This window comes from Taudactylus pleione, unplaced genomic scaffold (assembly GCF_031769625.1).
Source record: "Taudactylus pleione unplaced genomic scaffold, aTauple2 ptg000998l, whole genome shotgun sequence".
Taxonomy (NCBI): domain Eukaryota; kingdom Metazoa; phylum Chordata; class Amphibia; order Anura; family Myobatrachidae; genus Taudactylus; species Taudactylus pleione.
Genome location: NW_028285399.1, coordinates 144,969 through 150,527, shown reverse-complemented (window position 1 = coordinate 150,527; position 5,559 = coordinate 144,969). Strand labels below are relative to the sequence as shown.

At 38.0% G+C, this 5,559-nt stretch overlaps 1 pseudogene; it reads right to left on the bottom strand.

Annotated features, from left to right (window-relative positions):
- Positions 1-5,043: 5,043 nt before the first annotated feature.
- Positions 5,044-5,162, bottom strand: LOC148454346 (5S ribosomal RNA; annotated as a pseudogene).
- Positions 5,163-5,559: the final 397 nt, after the last annotated feature.

Here is a 5,559-nt window from a genome sequence, read left to right as displayed (position 1 = left end):
TGTATTAATGCTGTGTTAAGTTTTAGGCATACACATATCAAGGATGTAGAATCCCTGCAATATTTTATTCTTTATTAATTAAAGTATAATCAGTATTCTGTGAATGTTTACCTACATTTAATTAATTTTGCTTTCATTTTATTATTTTATTATAATTTATTTTAATTTACTAATACGATAAAGCATTTTACCCACAAATAATAATAATAATAATAATAATAATAATAATAATAATAATAATTATTATTATTTTATTTATATAGTGCTTTTCTCCTAAAGGACTCAAAGTGCTTTACATTTACAGTACAAAATACAAAATAAGCTTAAACAAGGGACATTAGTGAAATGCTTGGGTGAATAGGTGAGTCTTGAGTCTATTTTTGAAGGATTCTAGAGTGGAGGCCTCTCGAACTGTGTGGGGAAGTGAGTTCCAAAAGGTTGGAGCCACAAAACAGAAAGCTCGACCCCCAGATGAATTCCGTGAGATTCTAGGTACTGTTAATAGTCCTTCGTCAGCGGATCGCAGTAATCGAGTGGGACAGTCACTTTCTCTTTTAACAGTTACTAAATCACCTTTCCAGTTCAATTGCAAATTAAATTGTTATTATAATACCCAATTATATTGTGCCCAGGATCACATATTGTACAATAATTGGTGAGAATTTCTTTACCAGGTTAAACCCTGAGAGCATTTAACAAGGATATTGCACCATTTTATACAAAAATAAAGATTATGGGCCTGATTCAGAGCCGCTCATAAGCGGCCGTTCGTACGCTCCGAGCAATGTTTGCCCAACTGTGCATGCGTACGGATCGTTATACGCATGCGCAAACCTGTCAGTGCGGTTGAAATTCATGTGCTCACAAAATAGCGAATGCCTGATAATTTGAGTGACAGAAAGAGGCGTATGTGGGTGGTAACAGGGGAAGGTGCTTGAAAACGGGGAGTGGAGATCCGAACGCAGGCGTGCTTAAAGGTCAAAACGGGCGTTTTATGGGTGTACATAATTAAAACAGCAGCGTCATTGACAACGTCACTGGGTTATTTTATAGCCAGAACTGCTCGCAAAATTGTGGTAGCAAAAACCAACCACAAGAATAGCGAGCAGTTCATACGCTGGTCGATGTACTCGATTAATCTAATAAATAGCGGACATAACGTAGGATGCGAGCGGCCAGGGGGCGTAGTTTCCCAAAAAACAACCGCAAGTTTTGTTCGCTCATTCAGACCTAGAGGCGTGAACAGACCGCAAAGAGCGAACGGTTCATTTGAATAGCCACCCCTATTTTCTGGACGAGCGAGCGCTAATTGCGTTCGGCTCTGAATCAGGCCCTATGTCTTCCCCATGTAAGTTGAAATGTAATCCTAAAATCTCTAGGAATCAGCTGTTCTGTATAATGCTGAGAAAGAGTTAGACCATTTACGTTTAACTTAATTTCACATTTTTTTTAATCACAAAATATGTTGAAAATCATCTTTTCTGTCTATATCAAAATCTAAAGAGCAAGGGGTAAATTTACAAAGATTCGTTTTGCAATCTTGGGGGAGTTTACTAATTTTTTTTCAAGTCACAAATTTGCTAAAGACAAACTTGGGGGAAATTTCTCTCTTTTCACTGAAAAACTCATGTGAGATTGTAAACTTGAATAAACTCACCATTGGCCAAACTCAAAAGTACTGTTCATGAAAGTGATACAACTTGGGAATTTACTAATAAACAAGATTACAATCTCAGGTGTAATTGTAGCAAACTTGTCGCTAAATTGAAGTTTCAAATAGACCACCTCCTGATCTCAGAATTTGGCAGAAACATACACAGATCAGTATGATTTGTGTATGTTTCTTCATGGTAACACTATCTAAAGGGTTAGTATTTAAAAAAAAATGACATAGGGTCCCCCCAAAAAAGCATAACCAGCCCTGGGCTGCTTGTCCAATCCTGGTTCCTAAAAATACAGGGAAAAAATTAGTTGAGTTACCCCGTATTTGAGGAGCCAGCACTGGGTGTAATAGTAATGTGAATAGTAAGAAACTATTGTTTTTACCATGTGACTACTGGTGCCAGCATTCCTGCCCTTTGGCACTTGTGGAACTACAAGTGCGAGCTGGCAACCAGCACCCATATTCCCACTGTAAAAACATACACCTACCACACTCACACATACTTATCTGCTGCTAGGTGGTCTGTTCTCTTCTCCAGTAGAATTCCAATGGGAGTAGCTTTGAACAAAGGACTTATACTCACCTCTGCTAGTCTCCGTAGAATCCCCGATAAGTCCCGAGCACAGCTGACTGTAGCCGTTTATGTGTTGTCACATAGACGGCTACCCGGATTCTGATGGAATACCCCACGTGTAAACTGTCAGAAGCCAGACCCGCCAAACAATCAATGGCAGCTCTAAAATTAGTGGCTGCTGATTGGCTTGCTTCTGACATATTACACATGGGGTGTCCCATCAGAAGCTGGGTAGCCATCTATGTGACAACACATAGACGGTTACAGTCTGCTGTGATTGGGACTTACCGGGGATGCTATGGAGACCAGCAGAGGTGAGTATAGGTTTTTTAAAAATGTACTTCTTTTTACAGGTACAACATACAAGCAGCCTTCACATATCTCACTGATATGTGCAGGCTGCTTGTTCTGGCGAGTTTGGCAGAGAGAAAATACTGCAAAGTTGGGTCAGTAAATTTAATTAAAAATTTGCAACTCTGGTGAGAAATCTCGATCTGCTCCAGCATTGGCCAAATCCGTCTCAGCTAGACTTACTTTTTAATAAAATTGAGAGTTTCAGAAGCCTAAAATCACTCTAGTTTCAGCAATGCAAATCGAGTTTAAAAAAAAACATACTAGATCAAATTTGAATCTTAATAAATTTACCCCATAGTATCAGATAAAAGTGAAGCAGGAGTGTGCAGTTATGGCAGAGCCTCCCCTGTCATGCTCCTGAGATTTTATATAAAAATGATTAGAATAATACAAACATATGTAAAACTTAAAAACATCATCTTTGTTTATTGTAATAATTTTTATAGTTAACACTCACCAGCTTTGTGGCACTCCCTGGGACTGCAGGGAGACAAGAGATGAGGCAGCAACAGTTCAGCTTTGCTTCTGTATAGTCAGACACTGCTTGCGGAACTGGGGGTGAGGCCACACCATGGGCAGTTAGCTGCACAGAAAGAGAGCCAATAGAGGCATGCCTCTGAGTTTGGAGGGGCATGCCTTGCACAATGATGGACACCTTGGATGTGTCATGTAACCAGTAGGTGTACTGCAATGTTTAGAGATTGGAGCTCAGTCAGCAACAGCAAGATAAGACACAGTGAAGCATGTATGAGAATCAATGCACACTGAAACTTAGTGTAGTGAGGAGAGACTTACAGTGAGTAGGGGGTAAGACTGGCTCCAAGCACTCAGAGCCATCTCCATGTGTGCCTCCCCAGCCATTGACCTTACTGCATGTCACTGTTGTTTAGTCAGCTATTTGATGTAATAGCTGCTGGTAGTTTGTTTAGTACCAATAAAAATAACTGATAAACACTACCTATGATAAAAATCACTCAACAGTGATTGACACAGTACTGTAGTTGCTATATTACTGAACAAACACTTTATGTTTCTACCTTCATCTTTCTTTTTTCCATAGCGTTGAGTTAGAAGATATATATATATATATATATATATATATATATATATATATATATATATATATGTAGAAAGGGAAAGGCGGCACTCACTGGTCTGATGAAATGAAAGAATCAAACTTGACAACTGTGTCTGCCTTGTTCAATGTTTCAGTCTCACATGACTTTTATCAAGAACACAATGAGAAAAACAAATACACATACCTTTATAGTGGAATGTCCAAGGTGATTGGTGCAGTGTAATGCTCCATGCTGCCGGGGGCCAGAGTCTGACATCATCACTGTGCATCAGACACTCAGGCATCACACAGGATAAAGCAGTTTGATGCCCCCAGTGGATAGGAGGAAAAATGACTAATGTACATTGTGGATATGTGTGAATAGATAGTGAGGCACTGACATGCAGTGCTAAACATGATGAAATGTCAACATCGTGTCACCATATATAATGAAATTTGCAAGGTGTGGGTCAATGCCCACACATCAAAAAATTGAAGAAACAAAGTAACAAAATACAAATTGCTCCTATAAAAAGAAGGAACATAAAAACTCCACACTACTGTGTTCCTTAATAGTGAATGTGAATAAAGTGAAAATGTAAAACTATTATTCCAAGTAGAAAACAAATTAGAATAATAATACATATACAAAAAATAATAAAAAATGAAGAAGACATAGATAAAAGAAACTAAGTATGTAACCATACCGTTATATATAAACGGCAAGTGTAGCATCGAAAGAATCCTAAACAGAATATATTGGTGAATACATCTACCAAAACATGTGCATCAGAATAGGTATATGAGATAAAACGACAAAAATATATATGTGTGCCACAGAAACGTAAGGAAATGAGTGACTGTAGAATACATCCTAATAAAGAAATGTAGCAAAAGAATCACAAAAGAAGACTTAAAGCAATATAGTCTGTGGTGAAGACTAATCCATGGTATACAAATATGACAACCGTGAGGCTATGAGAAAAAAAGCACATGGAACACAGGAAGACCAAGCAGAGCTAAACCCAAAAAGATGCTCAGGTAATCACAAATATGACAAAACATGAACATGTGCATAAATGCAAAGATAACTTGGACCACCAAGAAAACATACAGATGACTCAACAGTTTTGGAAAAACATGATAAAAAAATCATTAGAAAAAATCAATTAGAACATTTTTTTTGTTTTACAAAAAAATATTGTACACAAAATATGTTATTAAAAAGCTCCAAAAAATTAAAAAAGTTGAATATTCTTAACTCCAGATGTGCACAAATGTCCAAACAAGGAAATGGCCTAACCAGGAGATAAGCCAGAATTCAAAAGGAACATCTGTGACATATCATATCACTCTCCTGTGTGCTACCTGGGTATATAGGAGACTTCTAAGTAGTGCTTTCAACACCGGATCTTCCCTGAAGGTCTCCCATTCAAGTACTAGTCAGGCCCAACACTGCTTGGCTTCCAAGTTCAGCTGAGATCGGGCAAGACCAGTGTGGTATGGTTGTAACAAAATACAACATCTCCCCCAGGGCTACACAGTGATAGACAAGAGGATATTATGTTTTTGTATCCGTCCCTGTACGTGTCCTGGAATAATCTAACTGTTAAAAAAATATATAATTGCATTCATACGTGCACATTATGAAATAGGACTGAACGGTCACATGAAGGCACGAATCTAGAAGATAATATGGAGCTCACAAAAAACAAGAAAAAGATAGAGTCTCGTTTAGTCCAAAAGGAGTAACCATATTCAATCTATGAATCCATTGAGTTTCTAATTGTAACAACCGTTTCTCACGGTCTCCTCCTCTCTTATCCATAGGCACAAAGTCAATGATTTTATAGGATAAGGTTGCTAAAGAATGTCTTTTCTGCTTGAAATGACGAGCGACCGGCAGGTCCA